This window comes from Pipistrellus hanaki (assembly GCF_964339955.1).
Source record: "Pipistrellus hanaki genome assembly, chromosome: 1".
Lineage (NCBI taxonomy): Eukaryota > Metazoa > Chordata > Mammalia > Chiroptera > Vespertilionidae > Pipistrellus > Pipistrellus hanaki.
In genome coordinates, this window is record NC_140503.1 from 136,495,804 (window position 1) to 136,515,705 (window position 19,902).

Consider the following 19,902-nt stretch of genomic DNA (forward strand, 5'->3'; position numbering starts at 1 on the left):
CCCACCCACTGAAACCCCTGTCTTACCCCTCCAAGGATTGTTTCAGGACTTGCATATTTATTTTGCAAGAAAGGGATGCCTAAATAATTGTTTTGGCATAAAAATGTCTTGCCCACAAAGCCAGCATGTGGACAGCACTGTTCGAGCATTCTGCCACTCACCCCTTGCCTGGTGGCTCCTGCAAACAGCTCATGCAAAAAGCATGGCCTGACTGGAGCTCCTACTGGATCTAAGTGCTGGATGTTCAGAAAGCTGTGTTATTATCATCGCTCACTTGTGTTTTGTTCTGCTTATCAGGCTATTTTAACCACCATGAATTTAAGAGAGCAAAGACCACTCGAGATAATATTTTAAAGTACCTTTAGTTTGAGAAACATTGATCAAGTAGGACTTTCTTTCTAAGGTCCCTGTGGTTTGATACTGAAGCTCAACAATGCCAAATACTTTATGAGTAAACATGAACTACTGCCATGAGCACTTTCCATAAGCTCTTCTGAAACTCCTAACCTGAGAAAGGATAGAGAAGAAAAAGAGAAGATAAGAGAGCACACCCAGTGTATCTTCACAGCCAAACCCAGGTCCTGCAGAGGCCGTATCTAGTAGACATTATATTCCTCCTCCCCAACTATTACTATGAGCTTCCCCATAGCAACTTGGGGATGACTTGGATGGGAGAATACTTTGTTTCATTTTGGCATAAAACATATCCTGTTGTCTCCATGTTGGGCTCAGTGATCCTTTGAGGAACTAAACCATCAGTTTTTTTTTAATTTTTAATTTTTTAATTAAGGTATTATATGTATATGTATCTTACCATTACCCCCTACCCCACTCCCATACATGCCCTCACACCCAATGTTTTGCATCCATTGGTTATTCTTATATGCATGCATATAAGTCCTTCTAATGTTTTAATGACCTTCCATAGTTTGGTGACTTTTATACCATGGCTATTTCAGGTTGCCATGATGTTGGCAATGGCTCCCAAAGATTGACCAGGAAAAAAAGGTTATAAGAAGTAACTTATAATTTCAGGTTGTTAAAGATGACCTTGTATGATGTCATGGCAGGAGGGACTCAAGAAACAGTCTGTAGAAGGAGAGTGGACAAGATTTGGGGACTTCCATAGTATTTGTGGATGTGTGGTTAAATGCCTAGAAATTCTTATGATCATGCCTCCAGACCCCTACTCAAACCAGAGTTATGAACTATTAATAAATGTTCAACATATTTTCATTGTAAAGAAAATTAAGTATACATATCAAAATTGTATATTGATTTCCTGCAGACATAGCATGCTGTGTCAACCATTATTACTATTCTTTCATTTTCCTTTATCTATGCTACCCCCACTCTCCATGCCTGATGGCTTATTGCCTTTATACTTGTTTTATATATTTATTTTTGGGGGTACTTAGGTAAAATTAAGTACCCCCAAAAATAAATGGAATCTATTGGACATGGACACATAGATGGAATCCCCACTTCATCCTTTAATTGGCAGCTCCTGCCTATGCACTGGGCTGCTGTAGACCCCCTGAATGTGAAGTTTAGTAACCAGATGTTGGGATGGAATTTACATGGTGGTTCTCATCTCACCTCTCTCTAGATTCTTCTCTGGAATCTCCCCTCCCAAATTTCTGGCTGCTCTACCAGAAGCGAACTCTATGCTCTGACACTTTGCCAGCTAGACTACCTATTGCCTTTAGTTGTAGATGGAGTGGAGCAGGGGTCTTCAAACTGTGGCCCGCGGGCTACATGCGGCCCGCAGAGGAGTCTGATCCGGCCCGCCAGGTTTTTTGGGCAGTGAGCGCAGCCGAGGTGTTACAGTAGGAATTAGTAGTTCATATAGTCCGGCCCACCAGCTCTCTGAGGGACCGTGATCTGGCCCCCACTTTAAAAAGTTTGAGGACCCCTGGAGTGGAGAGTACACTCAGAAAAAGTGCCAGACCTCCTACTTCTCACCTGTTAATGACTGCCTTTAAGGATAGGCTCTCCAAGCTATCTGCTTGCCTCTGTTTGCTATGTCTTCATATAAACTAAAGAAAATAAGGAGTTTAGTTGAACAAAGCTGTCTGCTCTTTCTGGAAGCTGGAAGTCTACTTAATAAACTATTGAAACTTTAAATATTTCATCTGGATTTTTTTGTTTTAAGACAATAACATTTTCAAGCCCACTTAGCCTTTCTATTGGCCATATCCACAGGACTCTACATAGATTTTATAGTCTTATGGGGATGCATTATAGAAACACTGCTGATAATTGAACTGGATTTGTTTTCTTTTGCTGCTATAACAAATGACCACAACTCAGTAGGTTGGAAGTCCAACATGGGTCTCACTGGGTTAAAATTAAGGTGTCTTTAGGGCTGGTGCCTTCATCAGAGTCTAGAGAGAATTTGTTTCCTGGTGGGTCCAGTTTCTAGAGACTCATGGTTTTTTGTCCCACCTCTGAGGCAGAGACATTCATGGAATTCTCACGTAGCTAGGACTTCCTTTTTGCTCTCTCATTTAATTTTGGGGACCTTTGTGATTACACTTGTCCACCTGAGTGTTCCAGGATAATCTATATTAAAGTAAGCTGATTAACAATGCCAATTCGATCTGAACCCTTAATTTCTCCTAACATAGTCAAAGGCTCTTGGATGAGGACATGGACATCTTTGGGACATCATTGCTTTGTCTACCATCTGAACAAATGTTATTCAGTTTGCTATAACCAACAGGTTCCTTCCACCCCTATTATTTGTCTGACACTGTTCTCTGTATTCATAACCCAGACCAGCCCCTGCCCCATGGAATTCAGGAGATATGTCTCCAGCATCACACATTGGTGAGCATTTCTATTTCCTTTGGACCCCATGTCATGGTGGCACACACACTGTAGTTACTATTATAAAGGACATAGGCACAACACATGATATGACATACTTTCTCTCTCTTTTTAAAAAAATATATATATTTATTTTTTTTACGGAGAGGAAGGGAGAGGGATAGAGAGTTAGAAACATCAATGAGAGAGAAACAGCAATGAGCTGCCTCCTGCACACTCACCACTGGGATGTGCCTGCAATCAAGGTACATGCCCTTGACCAGAATCGAACCTGGGACCCTTCAGTCCACAGGCCAACACTCTATCCACTGAACCAAAAACTGGTTAGGGCACATTCTTCCTCTTGTTCAAGCTTTTACATATACCCAGCTGCTAATATTTAACTCGCCATTTCCTTCTGGGGTTCTCAGTAAAACTACATTTGATAGCCAACAGAACAGAACAGTAATGCTTTCTTTTTGAAGAAAGATTAAGCATTATCGTTTGCATACCTTATGTATCAAAGTATATAAATACCACTTCCTCAGCACTGCCTACCAAGGTGGCAATCATCTCCTACTCAGTACCATGGCCAGACTCAGAACCTTTGTAAAAACCAAGGTCGTCAAAAAGAGGACCAGGAAATTCATCTGGCACCAGTCAGACGGATATGTTAAAATTTACTGGTAGTGTAACTGGTGGAAACCCAGAGGCATTGACAACAGGATACATGGAAGATTCCAGGGCCAGATCTTGATACCCAACACCGGTTATGGGAGCAATAAGAAAACAAAGCACATGCTACCCAGTGGCTTTGGGAAGTTCCTGGTCCACTGTGTCAAGGAGCTTTAAGTGTAAAAATTTCACCTTGCTGAGATTGCTCATCTATCTCCTCGAAGAACCCCAAAAGCATTGAGGAAAGAGCAGCCCAGCTGGCCATCAGAGTCACTAATCAGCGAAGAAAATTAATAGACAGCATGTATATATATTGTATTTATGTTAATGAAACCATAAAATTCTGCCAAGAAATCTCAAAGTATATAAATACCAAAATCTGTGCTACTCAGGGTTCTCCAGAGAAGTAGAACCAAAGGGATACACAGATTTTTTAGAAAAAGATTTATTCTGAGAGACTGGTTCATGATTACGAAGATTGAGAAGTCACAGGGCCTGTAGCCTATAGACAGCAGGCCATGGGAAGGGAGCTCCAGGCCAAACCCAAAGGCCTAAGAATGAGTGGGGGTGATGTGTGGGCCCCCACTTCTGTCTGAAGATTCCAGAATCATGAGCACTGATGTCAGATGGCAAAAGGAGGTGGATGTCCTAGCCAATCAGACAGCGAATCAGCCCTTCCTCTGTCTTTTTGCTACATTCAGGCTCTTTGTCCCTTACACTATCCTAAGTGGATAACATTTTGACACATAAGTGTGTTTTTTCATACATTTATGTGCTTATGTACACACGTGTACACACAGATATGGAATACATACATACACTGCTCTAATAAATGCTTAAATCTTTTTAGGAACATGCCCACAGACAAGTTACGACTAATTTCCAATTAATTTTTTATATAATTATTATTACATTAATTAATATGGGAAAGGGCAGCTTTAAATGATTTTATTTGAAGACCTTCAAAAGGGAATTTAGAAGAATACACTCTCATATAAACCCCTCTCACCCACACATTTTGTACTGTATTAAGGCCTCTGAACCCCTCCATGTGGCAAGTCACCATGAACAAACAATGTGTTTTGTGGTAACTAAATACGCAGGGAAATTTTTGAAGCAAGGCATGTACTATTGTGGGCTTTTGGTTGGGTATTTTTCTTCTCTAATCCATACAATTTTATATTGAGAGAAGGGGCATAAATGGATAGATTTAATTGTTAGTTAGGGAGCTTATTAGGAAGTTTGTTTTTGGAAAGTTTCTTAACTTTTGGCTAAAATTCAATCAATGGCTTCTATGAGGACTTTTATTACCGTTACCACCTTTGGAACCCATTGTCATTTAGAACTATTTATTATTAGGAAAGTTAATTTTATACCTGGAAACCCTGATAAATTGTACAGAAATCAAAGTTCCATCAGCTTTAGATCCCAGAGAAGCCTCACTATTTGAAGCAAGTGCTTCTCCGAAATAAACTATCATAAAAAACCAACCTTGCCCTTGTTATTGATTTGTTTGGTTTAGATAAGCACAAGTGGGAAAGATTAGACAGACTGTTGTTATTATTAGTTCTGATTTATTTTAGCAAATGAGCGTTAAAAGGTGACTTTGATGAGATGGTTAGAAGTCAATAGGGAAGACTAGGGTAATCCTTGACTGCACACTTCTTTCTTCCACATGACGGCCTCAGGGGCTCACAGGGTGAGGGTTTTGCTGTTTTCACAGGTGACCTTAACCCTGGTCCAATGCTAGTGCAGCTCATTACTGGGATCACTTTAATTTTCTCACAAGGGACCCACCTCTCTCTCCTTTTGATTTTTTTCAATAAAGAAAAGGCATAAAGAGACACCTCTAATGGCTCTGATTTGTTAATAATAGGTTTTGATCAAAACAGAAATTGGTCCTGCAGAGGGTCTGACCTCGTTTATCCTCCTCTCAGAACTGCCTGTGCAGCAGCAGCTTCCTCTGTTACTTGAGCTCACTTCACCAGGAGAGGTAATTACAGGGAAAATTAAATCTATGGACTGTGTCCTATTGCCTGTTACCTGCACAACACCGGAGGAGCTGGCTCCCTGTGTGCTCAGCCCTTGTTTAGAAGATTCATGTTTATCTAATGGGAAGTCAATATTATTGTCTAGGAAAGAGTGCGGGTGCTGCTAATGACCCATCAGGGACCACTCTCCCAGCCTGAGACCACGCTTGGGTGGTTCCCAGACCACTTAGTGGCTCTGAGACCCCATCTTCTCTCACATCGCCTACAGCCCATCATTCATGGATCCTAACAGGCTCCTTAGTGACAGAATTCAAGTGTCCTACGGTGGGTAGAGCTGAAGCATTGTCCAGAAAAGGCTGTGGTGACAAGGGAATGTTGTGGTCTGTGTGTGTTTAGACCTGGCACTGTCTGAACATGGAGCTGGACTCCTGCCCTGGGATGGTGACTGACCATAGGCAAAATGAAGTTGGTCTGTACTTCCGAGAATCACATGTCTGAGCACATTATGGTATGCTTTCCTTTAGGTCCACTTTGAGACTAGTAATGCAATATAATCCATATTTTATACTGAGGCAATGCTGTAATATCATGCAAAATAATATCGAGACTGGAACCAATGAGCAGAAATTCTTCCCAGGATCCTGCCTCACAGAATCAAAGAATGAAGCTGTGGATCAGAGGGATTCAAGCAAGGCAGGAGTTTATTGCAGGCAAACACAGGCTCCCTGCTCTGGGAGGGGATCCAAACGGGTTGCACCCCCCCTCCCACTCCTATCCCCCAAGCATTCTGCTTTTCCCTTTATATCTGCTAAAAGCCTGCTTTTTGTCTATCTGTGCTGCTCTCTGGTTCCTGGCCTTTTTGCAACATTTTATTTTGCACTTGCAAGAGAAAGATCCTTGTTTCAAAATACCCTGTTTTCCTGCTATCTTATTTCTCTGCAAAACATTTTGTGGTTTCAGTTAGCTCCAGGATTCCTCCTTCTTACACCCCTTACCCTGTCTACGTAATTCTGCTTTAACTCCTTTCAATATAATATAATCAATATTTTATACAGAAGCAGTAATGAGACAAAGAAAGACAAAAGGATTTGGTAAAAAATTTAAAAATATATATTATATACTAGAAGCCCAGTGCATGAATTTGTGCATGGTTGGGTTCCAGCCATCCGGCCCCAATCCGGGCAGATTGGGGTGGGCCTGTTGGGAGGAGGAGATGGTGGGAGGTGAGCTGGCTTGCTTGCCTCCATCAGGGCCCTTGATCAGGGCCAGGCTGGCTGGGGGGAGGGTCCAAGGGTGATTGGCCAGTGGGCCCCACCCCTGACTGGGGTGGGGGTACTGGTAGGGGGTGGGGACCAGCTGGGGAGGGATTATGGGAGGTTGGCCAGCCAGCCCCAATTGCTGCGTAGGGGGGCAATTAAGGGTGGAGCTGGCTGGGGGGAGGGGCAGTAGGCCCCTCTCTGAATGGGTTGGGAAGCCAATTTGGGCCAGCAGCCTGTGGGAGGGGCTACAGGCAGTTGGTTGGCTGGCCCTGTTCCTGATTGGGATGGAGGTTTGATCTGGGGTGGGGCCTGGTGAGAGAGAGAGAGGCTGCAGGAGATTGGCTGACTGGCTGGACTCCTGCTTACTCCCTCCCTACCCCAATAAGGGGTGGGACTGGCTCGCTAACCTGCAGCCCTTCTTCCCAGCTAGGCCCACCCCCTGTTGGGGTAGGCAGGGGCAGGGGTGGTCAGGGGCAGAGACAGTTTGGGGGAGGGATTTCAGGATATTGGCTGATCAGCCTCCTACCCCCGCCATTGGTGTGGGGGGGCAATCAGGGGTGGGGCCGTAGGAGTGGGCCCCACCCCCCAATCTGGCCAGTTCACTGACCACAGTGGGCATCTTAGTGACTGGCAGTTGCTGGCTTTTTTTATATAGATGGTATTAGTCGAAATTATCTCATGTGACTATGCAGGAAGGTAAATCCTAAGATTAGCAGGTGAGTCTGCAAGCTAGTTTATCTTCAGTCAGAAGTCCAGCAGCTCAAGATACAGGAAGAATCAACATTTCAGCTTGAGTTGGAAGGCAGGAAAAAGGCTGTCATCTCAGTTCAAAGGTCAGTAGGCAGAAGAATTATCTCTTCTGGGAATATCAGCCTTTTGTTCTATTCAGGCCTTCAATAGATTGGAGGAGGCCCACCCACTTTAGGGAGGGCAATCTGCTTTGCAGTTTACTGATTTTTATGTTAATCTCACCCAGAAACACCCTTCCAGATGTATACAGAATAATGTTTGACCAGAGATCTGGGCACCTCTGATCCAGTCAGGTTGACACAAAATTAACCCCCCACCCCCCCCTTAGACTATTGCCAATTTTGGCTAGCTGCCCTATGTTCCTGAGCCTCAGTGAGCACTTTACTCTCTCAGAATAATCACTGATAGGATAGAATGAAATGGGATATGTAATGGGGTTGCAAAGGACAAGCATTTAGTAGGTCTGCAAAATAGTTCTCTTTTTACCCTGTATCCCAGCCTGGCTCCTCACGGTAGTCTTCCTCAAGAACCCACTCAACCTCAGCCCATAATTAACACTGCTTCTCATCTCACCTTCCCATTGATGACATATTATGCATACATTTGCTGTCTTCTGCATTCTACAAGCCCATTAGCTCCTCTCTGTAGGAACGAAGCCCATATTTTACAACCAGTTGACAGTCATGTCCTGGGGCTTCTGTGGTTGGAAGAAGTTATCTAATATTGATTTCTCTGGATGGTTAATTAATCTTGCTCCCTCCTTGGGGGCCCAGCTCCCACTATTTCTACATACTATTTGCTTTTTACAGATATTTGGGGGAAATAGGGCTTCTGGGTTCACCGTCTACTTCCTTGTGTAAGGACCAGTCTTGGGAAAACTGTTGGACACACAGAATACTGGGGATTGAGGGGTGAGAGTCAAGATGAAAGATACACACTTTCATTATCCCCATTTCGACTGCAGACCAGAGAAGGCTGGAGGCTAGGGAGTGTCAGCAGGTGGCAGAGAACCTGAGACTTGTGTGTGGGATGTGACCATATTAAAGCTGCAAAATGCATTCTTAGATCCAGCATTCACCTTACAAGCAGGAGGCCACAGCTGATTTGCTTCCATAAGAAACAGGTAAGCCAGGCCGGTGTGGCTCAGTGATTGAACATTGACCTATGAACCAGGAGGTCATGGTTCATTCTCAGGCAGGGCACATGTCTGGGTTTCAGGCTCGATTCTCAGTGTTGGGCATGTAGGAGGCAGCTGATCAATGTCTCTCTCATCATTGATATTTCTCTCTCTCTCCCTTCCTCTCTGAATTATGTTTTTTAAAAATCTAAAAAAAAAAGATGACTGACAGGCAGATTTCCAGTAATCATGACAGGACAACAGAGAGAAATATTTCCCTTTAAAAATATATGACAAGGTAGAAGCTCCAGGTAGGGAAAGTCTCTTGGAAAGAGCAAATGAGAAAGGATAGTAGGAGCAGACAATAGTGGAAAAGAAGAGGGGAGTCATGGATATTTAAGAAGCAGAAAGAGTGAAATAGTAAGAATGGAAAAAACATAAATAAAATCACCCCAAGTGTCCTGTTATGTTTGAAATGAAGGGACCACTCCTCTGAGGCAGGTCTGCTCTGCTGGTGGTGCAGGGATCACCAGGCACATGTGCATGCCACAGGGATATTCCAGCCCATTCCATGGCCCGCCCTCCTCTGGGCCTATCTACACACTTTTGCATTAATCATACACGCATGGCACTTCCTGTTTAATCACTTGGCAATTATCTGGTTTATATCTTCTGTTTTCATCTCCTAAACAAGATTTGCCTCATCAGATCTTACAATTGCATTTGACATGGTAACGAATAGTTGAATTATTTGTTCCCTGCAAATGTCATTATTTACCGTGTAATTTCCTGGAAGACACAGCATCCAAGGGTTCGTATAGAATTTATTGTGCAATTATCACACTTGCCACAGTCGTCCCTCACAGATGAAATGGCCTGCCGGGTGACTCTGCCAGGACTTAAGGTACCAAGACACAGTCCAGTTCAGGAAGTCTGTGGTGTTAGAGGTGGCTTCCTGAGAGTTACAACTATGCTCCATGCATGCAGAGAAACCAGTTAATTTCTTTTTCGTGTCTGACTCTTCATCTAGGACATGAAGTAACAAGAGAGAAGGAAGATTGTATTAATAATTAGAAAGAATAAAGAAGGAGTAGGAAAGAATGCAGATGTCTTTGTGAAAAATATAATTGTTTTGTTTCAATTCTCTCTCTGCTTAGGAATTAGAAAAAATGGAGTTCTTATAAGGACAGAGGAATTAGGACATCCCATCCCAGATTCTCTCTTAGGAGTGCAGGGGGCTGGAGTAAGACCAGAGACACAGTGAAATCTAACTCTGCTTACCCCATTCCAGCATGTGTACAGCAAATTGTAGAATGAGAAACACACATACTCAGTACAGACTAACCATAGATTTATAACCACAAACCTAACAAGCAAACATTTTTCTAGTCTATTCTCATTCTCATTATCTTCAATGACTTTTTCATATCTTGTCTTCACAGCCCCCCCAAGCTCACTGTTCACCCAGCTCTCAGCTCATCCAGCTTCCCATTTTGGTTGGCTAGGTAAGGAATGACAGGAGCTCCCTCCTAAGCCACTCATTTCCCAAGCTCTGTACCAAGGCACTCCCTCTTCTTAAAAAAACCCATGTTTCTCAACTTAGCTATAAATTAGAAATAACTAGAATTTTTTTTTCACTTTGTTTTTTAAATTTTACCCTGTTTCCCCAAAAATAAGACAGTGTCTTATATTAATTTTTGCTCCCAAAGATGCGCTAGGTCTTATTTTCAGGGATGTCTTATTTTTCCATGAAGAAGAATATGGTAAACATTTATTGTTAAATGAAAATAGAGGAAATTTATTACCTGTATATGGTACGGTAGTACGGTAGTTGTCAACACAAACCAGACAAACTGTGACAAACTGTGAATCCTACACTATCAAGAATTTACTCATTTATTCAATAACAATCATGTCATCATCTTCTGGAACATCATCATAACAATCCAATTCCTGAATTTCCTGGTGAATTTCTTGTGACTCCATTTCTTTCAGAATCAGTGGACCAAATCTCTCATGTTTAGCAATAGCACTGTCTTTAAATGAGTACTTCTTGTCAAGGTAGCCTGCTCGCAGTGCATTTGCAATGCAACTGTCAGTGATTTTCTCCCATGAATTCTTCACCCAAGTCACAACTTCTTGCAGTTTAGGTTTCACAAAGTTTCCACGCTGATTTCTCTCCATTCTATTTTCAATGTAGTTATTAATTTCCATGTGCAAATTTTCTTTGAATGGCTTGTTTATTGCAATATCAAGAGTATGGAGATAGATAAGCCTTATTTTCGGGGGATGCCTTATGTTTCATTCAGAAGGAAACCTGTAAGTAGGTCTTATTTTCGGAGGATGTCTTATTTTCGGGGAAACACGGTATTTTTCAATTACAGTTGACCTATAATATTATTTTGAAAAGATATATACACCCCTATATTCACTGTAGGATTATTTACAGTAGCCAAAATTTTGAACTATCCTAAGTGTCCATCAATAAATGAATGGATAAAGGAGAAATGGTGCATATATACAATGAAATATTAGTTCTAAAAGGAATGAAATCTTAGCATTTGCGTCAACATGGATGGACCTAAAGGGTATTGTGTTGAGTGAAACAAGTCAGACTGGGAAATGCAAATACCATGTAACTTCATTTATATGTGGAATATTAAGAACATTATAAATGAACAAACAGAAGCAGACACAGTGAACAGAATGATGGTTGCCACATGGTAGGGACTTTATGGGGCTGGGTGAAAAGATGAGGGAATAAGAAGTACAAATTGTCACTTACAAAACAGTCACTGGGATGTAAAGTACAGCATAGGAGATGTAGTCAATAACATTGTAATAACTATGTATGGTGTTTGATGGGTACTAGACTTATCATGGGGATCATTTTGTAAGGCATACAAATGCCTGTACATTGTGCTGTATGCCTGAAACAAATGTAATACCTGAGAGCTTTTAAAATGCTCAGTGCTTAAGTATACTTGAAGCACACCAGCACCCCACATGGGGCCGTGGCACTCACTGAGTCTTGGATGGGAATGCTCATTCTAATAATGGCCCTGGCTTGCCTCTCCTTCTCCCTTGTCTCAGTGCAGCTTTGGCCAGCCAACTGACTTAAGGCCCCTGCATTACCTTCTTCCTTGCTGTGCATCCCTCATGACCTTGGACATGGCATGTACTGTTGGAATTTTCTTTTGGGGTTTTCAAGCTTCATGAGTGCAGGGCCTTTTGGAGTGTCTATTTTGCTAAATCCTATATTCTGGAGCATAGGGAAGTACCAGGAGCTCATGTTTGTTAAAAAGTAAATTCAAATCAGGAGCTCAGTGTTCGTTAAAAAAGTAAATTTAAAAATGAGCATAGAGGCTATCATCCAATGAGCCAAAGTTCATCTGTTTGAGGGTCATACACTAGAACCCTGTGCTCCAGCTTCTCCAAGGCAATCAGCACACTGGCTTCTGGCCATCCTCTTCCTCCACTAGGGAGGAATCCAATCCAGTCCTCTCAGTAATCTGCTCAGATGCCATTTTTACTTTGGGTGAGAGAGTTCCCAGGTGAGACTCATTTTATGAAATTTGCTAAAAAATTATTGATAATGTGATGAGAAAAGGGAAGAGAAGAGTCCTGAGAACCCCATGCTCTGTTTTTTGTTTTTTTTCTCTATTCACACAGGAAGTTGCTGAGGGTGGGGTGTTATTTACATCTGTGTTGGTTTGCACACACACATTTCCTCTCTCTGGAAATATTTTCTTTGGACAGGAGAATAGAGATGAGACAATAACTTATTAATGTGATCATCTAGATATAACATTTAGCCTACTTGAGATTAAATATAAAAACTAGAGGCCCATTCAGTCTTCAGTCTTCCCTCCGTGCCTGCATATGCAAATTAACCCACCATATTTATTTGATTAATTTGCATACTCACTTTTGATTGGCTGGTGGGTGTCATGGAGGTATGGTCAATTCGCATCTTTCTCTTTTATTAGTGTAATGTATACATATTTCATCTTTTACTGCTATTATGAAAAGCTTAAAGTTGTAGAGAAAGAGAATCAGGACTATTTCCATGAGTGTGTGTATGCATGTGCATGTGTGTGTGTGTGTGTATGTGTGTGTGCATATAGGTTTATGTTACATTTAAGAAACATGTCCCTTATTCCACTAGCAGCTGTAACTCTTCAACACCTTTGATTTTTAACAATGTCACATTCAGGAAGACAAAGTCTTTAAACATATTCTATTTGGTTAGCAAACATAAAAGCCTGTGAGATAGTATATAATGCAAACTATTTCCAAATTGGGTTCAGGAATTAGAGTGACAGAAAGAATGAATTCCAGGTTTGAAGAGCAAACATTAAATATGGTGTGCTCACTGTTGGCCAACTAGATTAGATTAAATGCTGTGTGTTTTTATGCACAGTTTAAATATTGAGCTTCAGCTCTATTCCTCCGATTAAAGTTGTTTGCTTGGCTGTGATGATTAAATAAGGGTTAATAAATAAGCCTTTGTTTAATCTATTGTAACCAAATTTCTCTCTTCTCCTATATTGGAGACAAAGCAGCTTATAGTGGATCTGTGAATCGAGATGATGAGGTGCATAATTTTATAAATTTGAGGATGGGAAACACTGTTCTGTGCAGTGTTGCTTATGACAACAAAACATGAGGTATGATCTAAATCCCTTACCGATGATGAAATAATAAGAAAATGTAAAATTTTTGAAGAGGCTTAAAATATTTTAAAAGAGGAGATTGTGTTTGTAAAAATAACATAATTTTATTTTTGTAAAATAATGTATCTACCTTACAAAAGACTGAGTATGAATTATTTTTATTTTAACAGCAAAATGTCACAATTCAGTTATCCTCTTGTGATCCAACAACAAGCACTTTTTATTTTATTTTTCTTGGTTTTATTATTTTTCAAATGAAATAAAAAGTAGAGGCATAATTTTAAGAATCATGGGGAAAAGTGTCCATAAAGGAATTTGTATATTAGGGGAAAACAATTTCAATAAGAATCATCCTAACCAGATCACTGGTTCTGTCATTGAGGATTACTTGGTTGTAATGACCTCACCACTGAAGTTTGCAAAAACACCCTCACAACTCCCTCCCAAGACTTTGAATAAATGTATTTGTCTCTGATTACTGCCTGGGAGTGGGCATCTAGTCAATCAAGACAGCTCATTCACTGGGACCTGAGCTCATCATAATTCTGCCAAATTCACTGTCACCATAAAATCAGTACCAGTAGCCAGGGCTTTTTGCTCTATAGGATCAGACATGCAAAACACTAGGCTTCTAGGGTATTCTCACATCAGAAAGTGGGAGGTCAACACAAGTTATATTTTTTAAACAAATGTGTATTATACAGAGAACATAAGCATCCACCTATTTAAAACAAGGGTTGAGCCGAAACCAGTTTGGCTCAGTGGATAGAGCGTCAGTCTGCAGACTGAAGGGTCCCAGGTTCGATTCCGGTCAAGGGCATGTACATTAGTTACGGGCACATCCCCGGTGCAAGGTGTGCAGGAGGCAGCTGATCGATGTTTCTCTCTCATCAATGTCTAGCTCTCTGTCCCTCTTCCTTCCTCTCTGTAAAAAATCAATAAAATATATTAAAATAGAATAAAACAAGGGTTGCAAAGTATGGCCAGCAGACAATTAGCTGTCTGGTTTTGTAAATAAAGTTTTTTTGAAACACAGCCATGTCCACTCACTTCAGTATTGCCTGTGGTTACTTTCACAATTCAACTGTATTTCTATATTAAATATTTGTGACAGAGATTGTATACCCCGCAAGGCCTAGAGCATTTACTATTTGTCCCTTTAAAGAACAAGTTTGGGGACTCCCACTTTAAAACATGTTAATTAAAAATTTGTGTTCACTAACTAAAGGCATGGATAAATGAGTGAATGAAAAAAAGAAAAGTGAGGGGTCGAGGTCTTCACGTGGAGGCAACCAGGGATGATCCTACTACTCGATCCTTAATGTGAAGGCCCTGTCTCTGAAGGAGTTATTATTAACAGAGAAGACTCAGAAATCTGGGCAATTCCAGCCCTAATTGGAAATGGACATGGTGTCCACGTATAAATTAGGGCGCATGTGTCCTTTTCCATGACATCCCCCTGAACAACCATCCATCTGACAGCTTATAGCCTGGCTGGAGTGACAGCGGATATACTGTTCACTTTCTGCATTAAGTTTTCTAGTTTCAGCATTTACCTTTTGTATAATACTTTACATAAAACATCCCCTTAAACCATTTCATTTCATTCTCCACATTTCTGAGATAGACTGGATAGTTTGTTCCTACAAATGAAGAAGCTGTATCTAGAAGCCTAGATGCTTTTGGATCCCACAGCTAGGAATTATACCACACAGCTCCTTTCTTTGTGTAAGCGACACACCAGAATTTTCTGGGTCTCTAAAATAAAGTTATTGATTTTTTAAAAAATGAGATAAAATGGGAGAATAATAGAAGTTGAAAACAATGCCACCTACCTGGAGAAATCCAATGCTCTCTCATATTTAGGTTATTATCTTTTCCGGAGGTTGGACTGGATGATTGATGATATGAGAGGGAGGGACACAGATGAGAAGTTAGTGCAAAAACTTTTCTCCCCGCCCAGTGCTAAGCTCTCTCCTGCTGGGTGTCAGGTGGTGGATCTGCCAGGTAGGGTGGGATCAGTTTCTCTGGTGCCATTTAAGGGGCCAGAGTGTCTTCTGACAAAAGGCAGAATGGGGTCTGCTCTGCAGGGCAACCTCACTGGCTGCTCCTTTAGAGAAGTTCAAAGGGAAGCTGTGGATCTACCCAAAAGACAGTACCTACACAGATATAAGGAAAAGTGTGGCCCTCTGTAAGTGGAGGGAAGTTCCCCCTCCCCCTCTCTCTTTCTCTCTCTCTCTCTCTGTGTGTGTGTGTGTGCGCGCGCACGCGTTTTCTGAGAGACAGGGCACAACTTTCATAAGGTCTATATGGGTTCACGACCCACTTAAAATGAAGATTCACCTCTATTTTGATTCTTCCTTTTTTGAGGAGTTATTATAATACAGCAAATAATCACTAAAGGGCGGTCCTGTGCAAGGCAATAACAGAGTATCTGAGACATAATGAAGACTAACATAAAGCTCATAATTGGGGGATTTATAATCAGGGAAGAAGGTGTTCAATACATAGCATAAGAGAGAAGTTGTCCGTTGGTAGGTGGGAAAGGAAGCAAGCATTCAGGGCATTCATGAGCCAGGTCCTGAGCCATGAAGGGATTCAAGTGAGGTGCAGGTAGGCAGGTAAACATTGCAGGCAGAAAGAAGAAAATAAAATAAAGACAAAAGTGGTACAGATATCACTAAAAAAATGCAGGCTTATAAAAGCAGTTAAAAAATAAAAGCAGTTGAGAGCTAAAATAAGATTTGGCATTTTACTTTCTTATTTTATGGGGAGAAACGAGCAGATATAAGAGTTAAGCAACTGGTATTATTTTCTTAGACTAAGAGGACTGCTTGGACTTTATAAAGTGACTTTGAAGACAAAAGACCTGCAATATTCACAAGAATTGTTGGATTTCATACAGCACATGACAGACACTTAGGAAACCTGCAGAACATCCTTTGATCATAGTTTGCAGTCACCTGGGCATGTCCTGATGGAGCCGGCACAGTAGGATAAGCCAGAGCTCTCCCGAGCGGATCCCATTCCATATAAATGGCCTGAGGTCATTCCACCCGATTTTAAGCAGTGGTATTCTTTCCTGACATGACCCTAATTTCGCTTGTTCATATTGTTCTAAGCCAGAGTAAATGTTCCCTAGAGAGGAAAGGCATAAAGCTTGTCAGAGAGCCGGTGTCTGATTCATCGCCTGACCTTACAGTGCTATGTGCAGCGCTGTGCACCCTGTGGGTTCTCCATAAATATTAATTGCATTGAGTGGAATGGAATTTACACGTTGCTCATTTCACAAATAGGTTAAGTGAAGATTAACAACTCCAAGCAGTCCTAGCAGACTGAATTAAAGAATATCTCTGTGTGTCTGTAATGTCTTGAATAGGCCCAATCAAAGTGCCTCACTGTGGAAAAATCTATGTTGGGGGGAATTGTTCTTTAGCTCAAGCTGATACTCATTCGTGGAAACATCTGCGAGCCTTTATTCCGAGGTCCTCATTTCCCCCTTAGTAGCAAGTGGTCGCAAAATATTACTTAAAGACCTGATGATTTCTCTACATTATTTCCTAATTCATTTTGACAAGAAAACAAGGTGAAAGTAGACATGGCAATTCCACAAATTAGGAATGGAAGGCTATTCCATTTAAACAACCTGCAGGCCACGTTCTGAGGTCAGGGATCTCTGCATAGAGTGTGTGATGAGAGGCTTTCTTCCTTTTTTCTTGATTTATACCTTTCTGAAAACGAAGCAACGGTTGAAATACGGGATGAAATACAGACTATCTCTGACCTCTGTGCATCTAACTTTTATAAGGAAGGTATTCAATCAGGGGCTGCAAGAACTTCCCCATCCACCAGAAAAGAAATGGACTGAGATTACAAACATGTCACACATGGGGAAGTTATAAAAATGCAGAACCAACAGCACCGTTAAAATTTCATAATATTTTAAATCACTTATTATTAAATTGTGTTCATTTGGTTTCCTCTTGTGTTTTTCCACTGATATGTGAAATCTAATGAACAAAATGAATTAACAAGTAAAATGTGACAGACTCAGAGAAAGAGAGAGAGCAGGTTGACAGCTGTTGGTGGGGGGAGGCTGGGTGCAGGGGGAGTGGAAAGATAGAGCAAAAAAGAAAAGCATGGACATGGACAATAGTGCTGTTATTGCTGGGGGGAGGAGTGAAGGAGGAGGGGGATAAATGGTGATGGAAGGTGACTTAATTTGGGTGGTGAACACATAGTATAATGTACAGACGATGTGTTGTGGAATATGCACCTGAAACCAGTATAATTTTGTTAACCAGTGTCACTCTAATACATTTAAAACAATCAAACTTCTTTCTCTTCAGACCTTCAAACCTTCTAAACTGAATCATCCTTTTCCTTAATTAGCTAATAGATGTGCCTTGTGATAAATGTTCTGGTATTGGAAAGATGCATTATGCCGTAATGTTGTAAGTTTATAACCTGTTATCAACATATTAAAGTCTCTGAAAATTTGGCAGTAAAGGAAATGTGGAATTACGTCCCTAATATTTAAATAGAGAATACTTTATCATGACAAACATACTACTGTTTTGTGAAAAAGTGATCAGCCACTTTGAAGAATGTGTTTTAGGTTCAGAAGATTCCTTTTCCCATAGTCATTTGTTTTTTATGAACACTAAGCACTAATTCAACTGTTGTCCTAGTTAAGCTGGAAAATTAATAGGTTACAATTTTTGAGATCAGATTTTTTTTTATGGCTAAATCCTGGTTATGTGTTTACACTCAAATTGGGCATTTCCCCAGAGGATAGGTTACTTGTAGATATATCCTGACATTCTTGATGCTTCCTCCCTCCTCTAAACATTCTGAGCAGGAGGCATTGCTTTTTAATAGCACATCGTTTTTTTATGTTGAAATCACAAAGGAATGTCTTAACAGTACATTTTGCTTCCCCATCATGGCAAAAAACAGAAAGGGTGTCTAGCAATAAAAATATTTAGTGATTTAATCCCTTAGAACATAGAATTTGGGTTTTGAACCTTCTGACACTTTTGGAAATAAAGTTGACCCTGGTCAAATTCTCCATAGTTTTTCTGAGAAGTGAAATCAATTGATAATTCTAAAAGCAGTTCCCTGGTGGAGATATAGACATGCACAGAGAGATAGAACTGATTTATTCCAGAAACAGAGAAAGTATAGAATTTTTACATTGCATTTCCTTCTTTGCGCCTTATGGAAATATATGACAATATACAAAATATACACAAATCTAACAATAGTGTTTTAATAGCAAAAGATGATGCAGTAGCAATTAGAAATTTATGAATGTTACTCCATCTCAGGTTGGAAAGATTTACCAAGGTTCAAAGTCATGAATATTCAATATGGCTCTTGCTCCTTAATATATTCATATTACACCTAAGGCATGTGGGAATGACCTTATTTCTAGATCTTTCTTGAGTTCTCCTTGAGGGCATATGCTTACCACTCATTTTAGTTCTGACAATTCAGCATTACTTCAGGGTACGGTTTTAGATGGGGACTGTTAATTTTGTCTACAATCCTTGGGTTCTTTTGGCCATGGGAGCATACATTTAACATGTTTATTTTAGAAATTTGAGTATTAAGAGGGTCGCTTCACTTTCAGTTGCTTCATTCAATTTAACAGGTATTTATTGAGATTTCTTAATGATGTCATGTGCTCAGAATAGCAGAATCCTTGCTCTCAAGGGAATTCTATTTAGTGGTGGAGGGACCATGAGACTAGAAATAAACAGATCTGGCTATGGTAATTGGAAGCATCCCCTCACTCAGAGGTGTCAGAAAAGATTTGCAGGGGAAGTGATGACTCATCTAAGTGTGGACAAATGGAGGTGTGGTCAAGATAAAGAGGGCAGTGAGTGTTCCTAATAAAGGAGAAAATATATTCAAAGGGACAGAGTGACTCCTCAGAGAAATCTCAAGTCCTAGGTGTAAGGTGGGATTTGCCCCCAGCATAGGTGCTCAGACCTGCATTTTTAGAATGACCAGTTTCAGGTCACTGAACATTTTTCATGGGACTGAGCATGGCTGTGTTATAGATTCTTTTTTTTTTTTTTTGGTTTGTTTTGTTTTCAATCCTCAATTGAGCATACTTTTTCCACTGATTTCCAGAGAGAGTGAAAGGTAGGGAGGAGAGAAAGAGAGAGAGAGAGAGAGAGAGAGAGAGAGAGAGAGAGAGAGAGAGAGAGAGAGAGAGAGAGAGACATCGATTGGTTGCCTCCTACACACACTCTAACTGGGGATTGAACCTGCAACCAAGGTATTTGCCCTTGACCGGAATTGAACCCGAGGCTCTTTGGTCTGTGGGCCAATGCTTTATCCATTGAGCCAAACCTGCCAGGCATAGATTCTGATCAGTGACTACAGTAGGACCGGAAGCCTAAGCTTGGTCTTCAAAGTGGAACTTTAGCCAGTCTCCCAGGAATCCCACCTACTTATCATAGGTGAACCTCAGGATGTTGGGGCTGGGTATGAAACAAAAGAGTTGAGGGAATTAAATATGTTTGAGTTTTCTTCAAATGTGAAATGAGGATCGTGGGTCTCTCAACCTTGAGTGTAATTGTGAGAATTCAATGGGCTAATTAATTTATATG

General features: G+C 40.9%; 1 pseudogene across 1 annotated transcript; it reads left to right on the top strand.

The window, feature by feature from the left end:
- The first annotated feature begins 3,399 nt into the window (after window positions 1-3,399).
- LOC311620959 (large ribosomal subunit protein eL32-like) lies at window positions 3,400-3,896 on the top strand (annotated as a pseudogene). The gene has a single exon. The product of its transcript is annotated as a large ribosomal subunit protein eL32-like (transcript).
- Window positions 3,897-19,902: the final 16,006 nt, after the last annotated feature.